Raw genomic sequence first — 16,695 nt, forward strand, 5'->3', positions numbered from 1 at the left:
TTCTTAACAAAGAAATTTCCTAACTGTTAAGAAGGTGAAAATTTATATACTTATATGTAAGAAAAAAAAATTTGATCCATAATGCTACCATTCACAGATAACACTGTTAGCATTTTTTTAATATACATATAGGTGCTATTTAACAAAAATGGGATTATAATGATAATAGTAAATATTGTTTGAGTGCTTATTATGTGCCAGGCATTATTTTAAGTGCTTTGACCTGTTTTATTTAATCTACCTCACAACCCTATGATACCTGTACTTTTATTAACCCTGATTACAGATGAAGAAACTGAGGCACAGAGCATTTAAGTAAGTTGTCCCAGATCACATTACTGGGATTCAAAGTCAAGTTGTCTTAACTTCATAGACTGCACTAGTAATAACCATCAGGCCAACTGGCCATCCTTAATAACTTGTAAAACCAGTTGCCACTGAGTTGCTTCTGACTCATGGTGACCCCATATGTGTCAGAGCAGAACTGTGCTCCGAAGAGTTTTCAGTGGTTTCTTTTTTGGAAGTAGATTGCCAGCCCTTTCTTCCATGTGCCTGTAGGTAGACTCAAACTGCCAACCTTTCGCTTAGCAGCAGAGTGCATTAACCATTTGCACCACCCAGGGACTACTGATTTATAATTCGTGCTTTTCATTTCTAATATAATGAAGTTTTCCATGCAGCTATTCTTCTGTAAGGAATTTTTTTTACATGTGTGTTAAATTTATTAAAATAGTAAAGCATATAGAACTAATTTTTATCTCCCTGCTTCAAGATTAATCATCCTCTGTACTTCCAAAAGCATCGATTTAGAGAGTATGTACTTTTTGTGTCTGGCTTCTTTTGCCTGATAGTTTGTAGGATCCATCCCTCTTGTTGGGTGTAGTTGGAAATTGTTCATTCTCACTGCTCTATGTATTTCCGTTTGTGAATATATCACAATTTTATTCATTTTAATATTGATGGGATGTGATAAGTTTTCAGTTTGGGACTTCTAAAAATGGTTGCAGTGCAGTGAATTACACCTTCTCCGCACTTAATTGGCTGTGTCATTGTCCAACATTTTGCATTTATGACAATAGTAAAAAATCTACTATATATTTTCCCATTAACGACGTAAGTCTGGCAGTAACGAACGCTGAGGTGCAAGGCTAGAATACCACTGGCTGTGAGAGTTAAGGCTGTGTGTCAGCTTGGCTGGGCCATGATTCCCAGCGGTCTGGCAGTTATGTAATGATATAATTTGGCAGTTATGTAATGTCGTAGTCATCCTCCATTTTTTGTGATCTGATGTAGTCATCCTCCATTTTTGTATAATGCCCATTTTCCCATAACGACCTGGTCTTTGGAACCTAACCATGTCGATAAGTGAGGAGTGAGTGTACTTAATATGGCCATTCTGGCCATAGTCTTTGTGACTCCCACACAGTTATTGGGTAGGACTATGTAAATAAGGTGCTTGTGACCCACCAAGGAAATAGGACAGCTCGCTCATAATGCAAATAAGGTGCATGGCACCTTTGTCAGAGTGGAACCATGCAAATAAGGTTTATGGAACCCTAACGAGATTAGTCAGTTTTGCCATCCTGCTAGGGTTAAAATGAGTCATCCCAGAGGCGGAAAGGGTGGACCTCACTAATACCAAGAAGAAGAGGTGGGACCAGAGCATATCTTTTGGACCCAGGGTCCCTTTCCTGAGAACTGCCTAGACCCAGGAGCCAGAGAGTGAGAGACAGCGCTGTTGTACTGGAGTTGGCAGAAGGTTGCAGGAAGCGGTGGCAGAAAAATGGCGGCAACAGAACCAGGAGACTGGCACGGAATGATGCAGTGGGCTTCCTGGCCCATGGAGCAAGGCAACTACAGTGGGTGTATGGACCCATGTAGCGAGAGAGCTGAGTGCCTTCAGGCAGGAGGCTTCCTCATAGAGTGGGGTGCCTCTGGGCACTTGTTGGCGGAGCTAGGCTTGTTGTCCCATGGAGCAAGAAAGCTGAGTGCCTTTGGGCCAAGCCTTACTGGTAGAGTAGAGGTGAACCTGGGTACTTATTGGCCGAACTAAAGAGCTTTGTAACACTTGATCAAGCAGGATAGAGGCTGGGCCGGCCCAAGAGGCCAGGGGCCAAGAGGCCAAGTAAGAGGCCTGCCTGCAGGCATGGCTTAGGAGTGGTCCTGACTGAAGAACTGTATCCTGAGTAGTCCTTGATCCTGAATTGCAACCTATTACTGCCCTAATAAATCCCATAATCATGAGTATTATCTGTGAGTTGTGTGGCTATTGCAACAAATTATCCAACCCAGCAAAGAAATAGTGCTGTAGAAGGGATGGTTAGTGTCAGAATTGGTAAAGTTTGGAGGGTGGAGGTACGTTTCATCTCTGCCTCATAGGAATCAGCCTTGTGCTGTTGATCTTGATTCTCCCCCTCGTGAAGTTAGAGGTCAGATGCTACCACGATATTTTTGCAATGGTGCTGTTATAAACATTCCAGTACATGTATTTTGGTGAGCATATGTATGTATTTCTGTTGAGTACATACCTAGGAGTGAAGTTGGTGGGTCATAAGTATATATATATTCAATTTTAATGCTGAATGTATTTAATGTACTTAATGATTTAATGTCAAATGTTTTCTAAATTGGTTGTACCAATTTGCACTGCTGCCAGCACTGTATGAGAGTTCTAATTTTTCCATTTTATTACCAACTTTTGAGTTTTTCTTTTTTGCTCTAACTGTCCTGGTGGGTGTTACGATAGCTTTTTTTTTTTTTTACTACATACTATTCGGTTTTATCCCATTGTGTGTGGGCTTGCCATAAGTGCGGGGGCTGGTTCAACAGCAGCCCACAACAACTATATTTATAAAAGGCAGCTGCTATTGTTAGACAATTTATTTATATTATTCCCATTCTTTTTTTGAAAAAATATAAACAGTGATGAGACTAAAATTCTTGTACATTTCCTTTTTGACTTATGATACATGCTTCCCATGTAGATACCTAAAGTGTTTGTTTTACTGAAACATTACAAGAATGAGTTATTATTTTTACAGCTGCATCACTTACTAGGCAAAAGATGATATCTTGTATTTTGTATTTTAGTTTATTTCGTTTTCGGTAAAAGCTGACATCAAGTTTCTGGGTAATTTTTATACTTTTAATAAATTGTTCTCATCCTATGCTCATATTTTATTACTGTTATTAACTCTTTTCTGGTTATATATGTTATAAACTTCATATTTCAATTTTATAAAAATTTTAGATTTTTATGTAATCAGTGTGATTTTTGCCTTTTCTAGCATGCTTTGAAAAGCCTCCTCAGACTTTCAACTCTTCCATTTGGCTGTCTTCTTTCCCTGTAGCATGTGTGTATACATATATACATATATGTATGTGTATGCATATACACATGTGTATATTCATGTTTTTCCCGTTTGAAAAAATAATATAAAAATGTAAATTTACTCATTATTTGCTATATCATGTTCTTATTCTCAAATTCCCTTCAAAATCAAACTTCTGAATTCATAGGCTAATTCACTGTTTCTACTTTGTTGCTATCTGTTTATACTTCAAATTCACTTAATTTGATTTCTGTTCCTGCCTTCTGTGGTAGGCATTATCAATAATCCTAGAGTTATTTCTGCTTGTGAGCCTTTTTTATTATTCTGTTACAGAATTTATCAACTCTATAGAGTTTCCACCAAGTGATTCATCCACTCATTACTTCAAGTACCACCAGTTCTTATTGCTTCCTATCTTTGTGACCAACACATGTCTTTCCTCTGTGCTCTGGGCATATGTAATTTTTACTGGATGTGTGTATTTCCCTGGAAACTCAAATTGAAGAAATTATTATTTTCCCTAAATATTCTTTATTTTGGTGAAATGGGGAACCTCCTTGGTCACATATGCCAGACATCTGGGAGTCATCCTAGATTCTTTCATTTTTCTTATCCCCAACCTCTCACTGGTGACAAAGTCTTAACCAGCCAACCAGTTGTCTTTGAGTCAACTCTGACTCATGGTGACTGTGTGTGTGTCAGAGTAGAACTGTGCTTAATAGGGTTTTCAGTGGCTGATTTCTGGGAAGTAGATTGCCAGGCCTTTCTTCTGAGGTGCCTGTGGGTGAACTCAAATTTCCAGTCTTTTAGTTAGCAGCTGAACTATGTAACTGTTTGTACCACCCAGTCTTATCAGCTATTTTCCCCTCATTTCTAATTTCACTGCTTCTAACTTAGTTCAGTGTTTATCATTCCTTTCCAGGATATCTGTAACAGTTCCTTAGCTGACCTCGCTGCCTTCAGTTTTCCTAGTCCATCTTCCAAATCTGATCTGGTTACTCCTTTGCTTAAAATTCTTTTTATACTGCATCATCACATATAGGATAAATATCTATTCTTAGCGTAGCATGGAAGGCCTGTCATGATTGGCCTCTTTTTTATTTCCTTCCCATCACACTTCATTATGTTATTTGAGACATGATAAGACACTGTTATTACTATGATTGCATTGGTATTATTGCTGACTTTAACACCAAAAATTTAAGAAGTCAGAAGTATACTGCAAGTACAAAATGATTCTTTATACACTGCTAGCTAACATTCTCTAAGGTAATACAAATCAAATTTTATAAGTTTGAGCAAAACAGGTCAATCTACTGTAGAAAAAATGTGTTCATTTTTTCAAAACCAACTCAAAATTATTTTGTCTGCTGCTTCCTTTTTCTGATTAACTGTATTACTAATACTTTCTATCAACATGAATTATTAAAGATTTACTTATCTGATTCCTATTCTCCGTTACTCTGTCTACTGGAAACATCTCAAAGGAGTTAACCGAGGGTATAAATAGTACCCATAATTTCTGATTTCTTAATCATATTTTACTAAGTATGCTTTTTTTAAGTTGTACTAGCCAAAATTCACTCCCATACTTTCATAAGACCTTTGCATGTCCTGCTTCCTGCCTGGAAGACTATCTCTTCCCCCTTTTTCCTAGTTAACCCTCCTTCACATTCTTGTCATTCCAGCTCAGTCATTATGTCTTAAGAAAGGCCTTGTCTGTCTTCCACACAAGGTTGAGGTATCTTCTTACATGTTTCATAGCATCACAATATATTTTTTTCCCATATAACTAACCACATGTATATGGTTTATTGATTATCTGTCTTTCCCACTACACTGTAATGTCTGTTTTTGCTATGTAGCATATAGTAAAGTGCTTGGAACTTAGTAGGCACTCAAGTAGGAAATACTTGAGGAATAAACAAATACAGTTGCTTGGTAGAAAAATAGGGTAGATTGAGATTTTTCAGAGAGATGTTTGTTTTAAATATAGATGTAACAACTTAGATATAACTAAAAACCACTGTTAAAAAAAAAAAAAAAAAAACCCTGCCTGACCCTTTAGAATAATATGCCAGCTGATGCTTAGAATTTTTATTTTGTATTTATATCTAATATAAGATTGGGAAGAAAGCCATCAAAATGTTTATAATTGGTAATATTATTCATTTTATCTCTGGAGATCATTATAGCTATGTACGTCAACTTCAGACCAGGATTTACTTATTAAATTAGAAGCAGAATCTTAATCAGAAAATACTTTTGCAGAGTAGTCTTGTGAGCTTGACTCAATGACACAAGATCAAAAGGAGATTTTTTTTTTTTTTGCAGAATTCAGAATATGCAGCAATGAATAGCCATTGGTGGCATTGCCATCAGCATTGGAGGCAAGTGTCCATTTCACAATAGATGATGCCCTAAGTGGATTGCTTCTCAATGGTGTCTTTTCTCCTTTGGTTCCTGCCCTAACCTGGCTTTCCAGTCTTCATAGCCATTCTAAATATACTCATCTAATAAATTTCTTTTCTACTTAAATTAACTAGCTTTAGTTTTTTTTTTTTTTTATGTATTGCGTCTAACAAACCTGACTAGTATGAAAAAAAAAAGTATAAGTCCTAAAAAAAAACAACCAGAAAACAAAAAACCAAACCAGTTACCATTGAGTCTATTCCGACTTATAGTGACCTCTGTGTGTCAGAGTAGAACTGTGGTCCACAGTATTTTCAATGTCTGATTTTTCAGAAGGAGATCTCCAGGCCTTTCTTCTGAGGTGCCTTTGAGTGGACTCAACTCTCCAGCCTCTCAGTTTACAGCTGAGAGCATTAACTGTTGGCACCACCCAGAGGATGCCATAGATCCTAAAAGGACACTTAATTCTCATGCCCTTCTAGGAAAGGCAGCTAGCTAGCGGTGTCTCTCTCTCTCTCTTTTATGTTTTTCCAATTGTGCTTTAGGTGAACGTTTACAGCTCAAGCCAGTTTCTCATACAAAAATTTATACACACATTGTTATGTGACTCTAGTTGCATTCCCTATAATGTGACAGCATATTCTCCGTTAGTGATCTTATTTGTATGCCTGTTTGGTAGGGCCCCTGGGAAACCAGTGAAAAGTACTCTTAGTCTCTTAGATGGATAGTTAAACTCTAAAGTACAGAAATCAAGGAACCTAAAACTCTGATTGATAGTTCAGAGAAATGTTTTTGCATAGAAGAACTCTGAATGATGGTGCTCAAAATTCCTTAAGAAAGAAGATTGGCAGGGAATATTTTCAGTGCATAAAACTGAGAGAATTATATTTAGAATAAAGAACATTTAATGAATCAACAAAAACAGGCAAAAAAGAGAGAAAAATAGTAAATGATATGAATAAATTACCAAAAATGGAATTCAGATGATCATTTGATATATTGAAAAGATATTTTACTTCACTAGTAATCAGTGAAATGTGATTTAAATGAGATGCCTTTTTTTATTCACCAGATTGCCAAATCTCAATAAGTCAGACAGTATTGTGTATGGCAAGCAATACTGGGAGTGTAAATTGGTATTGCCACTTGTCTTAGTTATCTAGTACTCCTGTAAAAGAAATATCACGAGTGCATGTCTTTAACAGTAATTTATTCTCTCACAGTTTAGGAGGCTAGAAGTCCGAATTCAGGGCACCAGCTCCAGGGGAAGGCTTTCTGTCTTTGTCGGCTCTGGGGGAAGGTCCTTGTCATCAATCTTCCCCTAGTCTATGAGCTTCTTAGCACAGGGACTCTACTCCTGGCGCCCCTTGCTTGGTGGTAATGAGGTCCCTCTCCCCTCTGCTGGATTCTCTCTTTTATATCTCAAAAGAGATTGACTCAAGGTACAACCTAATCCTGTAGATTGAGCCCTGCCTCATTAACATAACTGCCTCTGACTGTGCCTCATTAGCATCGTGGAGGTTAGGATTTACAACAAATAGGATAATCACATCAGATCACAGAATGGCGGACAACCACACAATACTGGGAATCATGGCCTAGCCAAATTGATGACACACATTTTGGGAGGACACAATTCAATCCATAACACCTAATACAATTTGGTTGTATCTGTTAAAACCGGAAATGGATAAAAATTGTGACTCAGGGATCTCCCTTTCAGATATCTTCACTATGTTAACACTTACATGTGTGCAAAAAGAAATATGCATAAACAGGCAATAGTAAGTATTAGCAAGGATATGGAAAAATTGGAACCCTCGTACATTGCAGGCAGATATGTAAAATGGTACAGCCAATTGGTAACAGTTTGGTGGTTTCTGAAAATTTTAAGCGTCTGATTACCATATGACCCAGGAATTCTACTCTTAGGAATCTATCCAAGAGAAATAAAAACACATGTCCACACAGTGACTTGTATATCAATGTTCATAGCAGCATTATTCATAATCGCCAAACACTGGGAAAAAAAACCCTGAATGCCCATGAACTGGTGAATATATAAACAAAATGTAGTATATCCATTTTATCCTAATTGGATACTATTCAGCCATAAAAAGGAACAAAGTACTGATACATGCTACAACTTGGATGAATCTCAAAAACATGCTAAATGGAAGAAGGGAGACACAAAAGACCATATACTGTATGATTTCATTTATATGAAAAGGAAAAGCAAATCTGTCTTAGTAGCCTGCTGCTGCTATAACAGATAACAGAAATACTACAAGTGAATAGCTTTAACAAAGAGAAATTTATTCTCACAATTCAGAGGCTAGAAGTCTGAATTCAGGGCAACAGCACCAGGGAAAGGCATTCTCTCTCTCTGTCAGCTCTGGAGGAAGGTCCTTCTCATCAATCTTCCCCTGGTCCAGGAGCTTCCCCACACAGGAACCTTGTGTCCAAAGGACATGCTTTGCTCCTGGCACTACTTTCTTGGTGGTATGAGGTCCCCATGACTCTCTGCTCACTTCTCTCTCATATCTCAAAAGAGATTGACTTAAAACACAATCTAATCTTGTAGTTTGAGTCACGTCTCAACATAACCGCCTCTAATTCCACCTCATTAACATCATAGAGATATGATTTATAACACGGGAAAACCACATCAGATCACAAAATGGTGGACTATCACACAAGGCTGGGAGTCATGGCCTAGCCAAGTTGACGCACATTTTAGGGAGACACAATTCAATCCATGACAAAATCTATAGAGTTGAAAAGTTAATTAGTGGTTGCTCAGGGCTGGAGGTGGGTGGGAATGGAGAGTGCAAATGGGCAAGAGGTTTCTTTTGGGGTGATGGCAAGTGTTCTAAAATCAAGTTGTGGTTGTACTACTCTATAAAAAAAAAGTTTACTAAAAAATCACAGAATCATATGCTTAAACAGGTGAATTTTATGGTATGTAAATTATATCTCAATAAAGCTGTTAAAAACTTATTAATAGCCAGGGACTTTATGTAAACATTGTAGCCCACAATTGTAGACGAGCACTTGTTTGAAGGATAGCTGGAAGAAATGATAGCCAGAGGCATGTCATAACTTCAGGACAAATAAAATAGAAGACGCACAGAGACAGGTCAACAGACATGAACATGATATCAATTGTCACATTCTTTATAAAAACGAAACTTGGAAGTAACCTAAACAGTTACTTAAACAGTTAAGTAAAATACAGTGCACTTGAAAATAGTAATTTGCAAAAGGATACTTAGAACATGATACCATTCAGGTATATACATATTTTCAAATGCATATATTTTCTGTGGAAACATATATAAGTGTAAAAAAGAGACTTGAAGGCTGCAAGAAAATTCAGAATACTGGCTGTATCTAGGGAAATCAAACAAAACCAAACCCAGTGCCGTCGAGTTGATTCCGACTCATAGCGACCCTATAGGACAGAGTAGAACTGCCCCATAGAGTTTCCAAGGAGCGCCTGGCAGATTTGAACTGCCGACCCTTTGGTTAGCAGCAGCAGCACTTAACCACTACGCCACTGAGGAAAGGAGGAATCAGGATAAGGGTAGAAATCAAGAGGGCTTTTAGTGTTATCTGTAATGTTCCAATTTCTAATGGATACTGTATTCACAATTGTATAGTTTTTAAAAGTATAAACAGAAAAATGTTCTTGAAGCAAAATTTCCAAAATATCAATAGTGGTATGTCTGGATGGTGAGAATAAGAGTGGGAAAAGAAAAAAAAAAGTCAAAATTCTAAAACAAAGAAATATAAAGCTGTAATGTAGGGGGGGAAAAAAAAAGAATGGCTGTGATTACCCTGTGAACCCAAAGTAGACCTGAGGACAGCAGCAAGAATGGAACAACAGCTGCTTATCAAAAGTCACTGACCTTTGGAACAGCATCAGTGACAACATCAGGAAAACCTAGGACGCTACCTGGACTCTAAGGGAACTTAGGGATTACAGTATTTTGTTGGCCAGAGGCTGTAATGTTACTAGTGAACCTTCCAGACTGTGGTACACCAAACATCTTATAGTCATGTGTGACACACTTGCCATCCTCCTCTATTTCTTATTACAACCTTCAACAAATATCTTTGCTAATAAAATGTGACTGTATTTTTCAGATTACTTGTAACATTATTCACTTCTTAACTTGGGGACGGTGGGAATTCAACTTCTCTCATTACCTAGCAGTTCTTAAAATTAGTTTATAATTATAGAGAATAGTTGATTTCTGCAAAAAGTGGGATAACCTTTTAAAATTATACATGTCTTTGGAATATATACTGAGTTTCTTTCAGTTACAAGAGACAGAAACCCGTTTCAAACTGATTGAAACACTTTAAGAGACTTAACATTCTGAACTAACTTGAGCATTCAAGTGCTTTAGGCATTGCAATGTCCAGCGCCTCAAATCATGCCATTAGATTCTTCTGTCTCTTGTGTGTCCTTCTGTCTCTCTGCTTCTCATTTTCTGTTTCTATCTTATAGTATTGATACGGGTTTTTTCATTGTTCAGAAGCTGGCGCTGAAAGTTACTGATATACTGTTTCAGGAAAACCTTGTCTTTGTGACCATGCTTGCCATCAGAAATATCCTGAACGGGCCCCACTTTTATCTTCCATATTTTATAGAAGTACATCTCATGCAGAGAGCTTCATTCACATCCACAACTGTAGGCATAGTGTGAGTCTAGAAAATAAATTTTGTAACTTTCCAGCCTATCATATTCTTATAAAAGGAGACTGGGAAGAATCTTAAATGAGCTATCTGCAACGTCCAGCACAGTCCACTCCTTTGGCTAGTCATCACCTGTATATACCCCTGTACTGACACTTAAAGGTTCCTGGGTGGCACAAGCGATTTGCACGTGATTACTAACCAAGAGGTTGGCAGTTCAAACTCACCTAGCAACACTGCATAAAAAGACCTGGTGATCTTCTTCCATTAGAAATGATAGCCAAGAAAACTCCATGGAGCAGTTCTACTCTGTAACACATGGGGTTGCCCTGAGTCAGAATCAACTCGGCAGCAGTGAGTTTGAAGTTTTTTGGTTTTTACTGATGCTTAAACGACCAAACAACAAGGACAATATGCTGCACCTAACTTAATGCAACTATCCTTCATACAAATGAAAACACTTTCAACTTTCACCTGAAAGGAGAGACCCAAAATTCCATCAGTCCCTGTATGATAATCTTCTTATTCATCAACATACTTAATGTCCTGCAGCCCTGGTGCTAAATTATGAAGTTAACCATCACCATTGCATCCTATGTAAAATTACAGGAGAAAGGAAAGAAGGAAATTAATGTGGTTGTATAATATACACATACATAAGACCAAGGTGTTACATATGGATAGCTGCTACAATCCTTGTTCTGTTTGGAAGTTGGTATTATAACTTTTCTGCACTGCCTATTCTATGTCCCCTCTTCTAGCACATCAGCTAGAAGGCTTTTTTTTCTTCAAATCAGGGTAGTAAATTCAGACCATCATTCTTCAATCATTGAGACCTTGGTAGTGTTTCCTTTATTGGATTACTGAAGTAATCTATTTTTACCACTCATTATGGAAGTTACAAGAAGGTGCTCCAATGGATCTCCCAGGTTCCAGACATACTTCTCCCTGCCTCCGTTTTATAGCAGGTACTGGTGGCTTATTGATCATGAGGATTAATCACCCAAGCCAAAACAACTCCCTCTTTTTTCGCCCGCTTTTCCAGTGAAATAAGGAAACCAAAATGTTCAGGTGACACTCTGAATTTCCAGCTCAACTGGTTCATTATCATGTGTTTTGGCAGAAGCATCGTTTCATGAGACACTGAGATTTTTAAACCAGTGGAGTCCAAAGTTACAGGGATAGGAAGCAGAAATTTTTCAAGTGGCTAATTAGATATACTGTTGTCATTAGCTGCCATCAAGTCAGTCTTCAACCCATGGCAGCTCCATACACAATGGAAAGAAACCCTGCCCAGTCCTGCACCATCCCCATGAATTGTTGTAGATTGGATCATTGTGATCCATAGGGTTTTTTCACTGGCTGATTTTCAGAAGTACATAACTAGACATTTCTTCCTACTCTGTCTGGAAGCTCCACTATAACCTGTTTAGTATCGTAGCAACACACAAACCTCCACTGACAGAGGGTGGCAGCCATGAGGTGCATTGGCTGGGAGTTGAAACTGGGTCTCATGCATGGAAGGCAAGAATTCCATCACTGAGCCACCACTGACCCTAGATACGTTACTGCTGGTGTTAGGTGCCATCAAATCGATTCTGACTCATAGCAGTTCTATATGATAGAATAGACCTGCCTCCTAGGGTTTCCTAGGTTTACAGAGCAAATTAGTTTCTTATTAAACAATTAATACACATACTGTTTTGTGACATTGGTTGCCAACCCCACGACATGTGAACACTTCCCTTCTCGACCTTGGTCTCCCTACTGCCAGCTTTTCTGTCCCCTCCTGTCTATACTAGTCCTTGCCCCAGGGCTGGTGTGCCCAGTTCATCTCATTTTGTTTTGTGGCCCTGTCTGCTCTCTGGCTGAAGGGTGAACCTCAGGAGTGGCATTAGTACTGAGTTAAATGGATGTCTGGAGGCCATATTTTTGAGGTTTCTGCAGTCTCTGTCAGACCAGTGAGTCTGGTCTTTTTTTTGTGAGTTATAATTTTGTTCTACATTTTTCTCCAGCTCTGTCCAGGACCCTCTATCATGATCCCTGTCAGAGCAATCTGTGGTAGCCAGGCACCATCTAGTTGTGCTGGACTCAGTCTGGTGGAGACTGTGGTAGTTGTGGTCCATTAGTCCTTTGGATTAACCCTTCCTAGGCTGTAATTTTTATGAGAGTAGATTGCAGGTTTTTCTCCCAAGGAAGTGCTGGGTGAGTTCAAAATGCCAGCTTTTCAGTTAGCACCTGAGTGCTTAACCATTGTACCACCCGGGCTCCTAGATATGATACAGGCAGACCCCAGATTACAAACCTCTGATTTACGCATAACTCGTAGTTACAAACCAGCTCCCATAAAGCCTGTTATTAACAAATTCAAAGTACATACAATGGTTCGTAACAACAAACTGGTGCTACTTTGCGACATGCATCAAAATATTGTTATTACCATATTATTATGTTAAAGATGTTTTAGTGTGTCTGGAACTGTTTCTTTAATGTTTTATGCATAGAAAGGTACACTATCTACTATATACTAAGACAAACATTTGACTGACTGACATTAGATACAAGCCATACCTAACTGTTCTGAACTTACATACAAATTCGAATTAAAGACAAGCTTAGGAGTGGAGCTTGTGCATAATCCATGTGCCCATACTACATTTCATTAATTGTAACATGTTTTTTCCACATTTTAATGTTTCTGACATTGGAATGTTTCCTAAAATTGATAGCATCTTATTATTATTGTCAGTCGGTACTTGTCACATGCTTGTCATTGCCTACATATGCACAAACACTAAAAAGGGTATTAGCAGCTTAAAAGAAAATCTGTGAGATGGTAGTGGAGTACTTTTATAAATATCATACCACCAATATCCTTGATGTCATAAAGGACAATCCACCACCACCACCACCAATTGCCATCAAGTCAAGCCTGACTCATGGCAACCCCATGTGTGTCAGAGTAGAACTGTGTTACATAGGGTTTCAGAAGTAGATTGCTAGGCCTTTCTTCCTGGATACCTCTGAGTGGACTTAAACCTCAGTTTTTCAGTTAGCAGCTGAGTGTATTAACCATTTGCACCACCCAGGGACTCCAATAAAGGACAATAATTGTGTAAAACCACAGACAGTAATAACTGAGTCAAAAATGATTCAGAAAATCAGACTGAATTTGAAGGAGTTTTAGGAATGCCTTCACCCGTTTTTTTGCTTACATATTTTTTTCATTTTATGTGTGTACAAGAGTGATGTAACATAAAAAGTAGTGTCAAAATAGGTCTAAAATAGTTCTCTGAATAACGATAAAATAAAAACTGTAAGTAATAAAGCTAATAAATAGACTAATAAAGATAGTTTAATTGCTGTACTTTTTTCTTTCATAACCGAAAAACCAAACCTGTTGCTCTCAAGTCAATTCTGACTCATAGGGACCCTATAGGACAGACTAGAACTGCCTCACAGGGTTTCGAAGGAGCAACTGGTATATTCAAACTGCCAACCTTTTGGTTAGCAGCTGTAGCTCTTAACCGTTGCGCCACCAGTGCTCCATTTTCTTTCATAGGGGTACATAAAATAATGATGATTCTCACACCTTATAGTGCTACTGGGTAGAAACCCTAGGTTCTTGCTTGGCATGACTTGTATTGGCCGATAAACGAGAGACTGAGGTGGGAGAACAGGAAAGGCACCCTTATTTCATTGCACAAGGAAAAGGAGTCAGTCAGAGCTGCTGCCACTGAGACTGCTCCCCGAGGATGAGGAGAAAAGTTACTTTTAAGGGGTTTACAAGTGGGGAGTTCACACAAGTTTTGTCAGCAACGTTCTTAATCATACTACGCAAGCACAGTCGGGTTTACATGTAACTTCCAAGCAAAAGCAGGATTTAAATGCAAAGCTGGGCGGGGAGGAAGCCAGCAGACAGAATTTTTTAATGCAACACTGGGCAGCAGTGGGGTGGGGGAGGGAATGCCAAGCAAAGAAAACAGGATTTTTTAATGCAACACTGAGGCTCTGTCTTATTAGTCTTATGTTTAATAAAATAAATAAGAGTAGTGTCTACTACTTCCACATCCCCCCATTGTTTCCCGGATCTGTGTTTCCTGTACGTGAAGAAATAGCACCATATACCGGTGACTGACTCAAATCCTGTACCACATAGGGGAAAATTTCTGACAAGTTCCTTTCACATGTGAGCTTTATTATAAAATTTCAGGGCATTTCAAGTTTTCTAGGCAGTAACTAAAGTTGGGTTAACAGTATTCATTGATCATTTTGTCTTCATTGTCCTCGTTGTAGTGGCTATTATGATTTTTATGTATCTTTGCCAATGTTAGTAACTTGTAACAAATCAGCAAGAAATGTAAATCTTTTTTCTGTTAAATTCATACGATTTTGGTATCTTCATTAATTCACTAGGAAACAATCAAAGTTCCTATTCATTATTTCTATTTGGAATTTTTCTATTTTAATAAAATTGTGCTTTGGGGATGATTTGAAAATTTTTTTGTTGTAATTCACTTTTCTGTATAAGAATAATTTTTACTGATTTTATGGCTCATCATCTGTTTTCTATTTCACTGTTTTTATCTAAATTTTATCCTTTTTTATATGGATTTTTTAATACATAAAGATGAAAAAGGTGGTACTCCTCATATGCATTCAAAATCAGGAGCCTGTAATTTCTTACTTTTTTGTTGAAAAGCTCATAAATTTCTTTCCAAATTGCAGCAAAAATGGCATGCTCGCATCTCAACTTCCTCTTATCAAAATCTCTGAAATGTCTTCTGCCCCTCCCTTAGTACCTGATACTGGGAAATGTGAAGGAGGTAAACTGAAGTGAAAAGAGACAGTTTTAACCAATTGCAATTAAAATATTCTACTATTGCAAATCTTACAAAAGCATAAAGCATTGTGAACACTGTGCTGAAGCCTGTCCTAGGGTGTTAGAAGGGTCCCCCGTATGTGAGGGGATCTGTAATTTAAGCTTCTTTGGCTTCACAATAAATTTGCTCTGGACCTCAGAGTTCAGTTGCCTTCAAGAGGGAATGCCTCTCCTCTGGCTGGTGACTTACAACTCTGTCTCCCACGCTCCCTTTTCAAGGGTCCATAGGAAAATTTACATTTTCCCTGATGTTATAGGTAGACCTCACTCTCAACACAATTTTTTCACTTTGCCAAAGGGCAGAAGGAGGAAGCCTGGTCGTGCAGTGGTTAAAATGCTCGGTTTGCTAACCAAAAGGTCAGTGGTTTGAACCCACCAGCCCCTCCTCAGGAGAAAGATGTGGCAATCTGCTTCCATAAAGATTACAGCCTTGGACCCTGTGGGGTGATTCTACTCTGTCCTGTAGGGTCACTATGAGTTGGAATCCACTTGACAGCACTTAAAGGGCAGAGGTAGATTCATCCACCATCTAGTACCTTTACATTTCACTTGGTGAGACCCCAAAACAGCCCTTAACTGCTGTGGACTCTGGAGGATAGGCTGCATGTCAAGGGTCCAGATGGTTCTCTTGAATCCCTTCACTTGATTTGAGGTGAGGGTGAAACATCTTCCCTAAATGGCATGGCATGCCTCACAATACTCTCCACGATTCTCTCCTGGACTCTTGAGCCTCTACTTCTAACATAAATTGGCTAATGCTGACAGAACTGGTTTGTTTGGTCCTTAGTTTGTCTCTGTAGGTGTCCTAGTCCCTACCTGATGAGATTTAGCATCTGTTGTCTTGTTTTTCATTTGGAGGAGGGGGGAAGGGAATCACTTGATGGAAAAATAAAGAGAACCGTTTTAAAGCAGGTTGGTGTTTTAGGTATTTGCTTAACTGCTTTAAGTGCTCAGTTTTGAAATTTGTACTCAGTAGAATAAATGCTTTTGAGGGCTTATGTGTACTGTGTCTCATGATAGGTACTGGGATGCAAAGATAAACAAGGTCTGTTGTAAGCATGTAACTGTAATATGGCCAATAATATGATTAAAAAAAAAAATGTGCCATATATTAAATCATAGTGTCTAAAAATCCCATTAAGCAAATCCAGTATAAGGACAGCTGTTTTCTTGAAAGTTAAATGAGATTTTACAAGATTTCACCTTGCCTTATATAGTAACTGTGATTGAATTTACCAAATCAAAACTTTTACACAATGCAACATTTACAAGTGATTCTCCGTTGAGTTATTGGTAAATTTAAAGGTGATATTGGAATGATATGGAAAACTTTGGAGGACTTTTCTTTTTTCATAAGATTGTAT

General features: G+C 38.2%; 1 protein-coding gene across 1 annotated transcript in view; it reads left to right on the plus strand.

Annotated features, from left to right (window-relative positions):
* Positions 1 to 16,695, plus strand: part of PRKACB (protein kinase cAMP-activated catalytic subunit beta) — a 138,418-nt gene that overhangs the window by 24,307 nt on the left and 97,416 nt on the right. The window lies entirely within an intron of this gene.

Source organism: Elephas maximus, chromosome 3, assembly GCF_024166365.1.
Source record: "Elephas maximus indicus isolate mEleMax1 chromosome 3, mEleMax1 primary haplotype, whole genome shotgun sequence".
NCBI classification, from domain to species: domain Eukaryota; kingdom Metazoa; phylum Chordata; class Mammalia; order Proboscidea; family Elephantidae; genus Elephas; species Elephas maximus.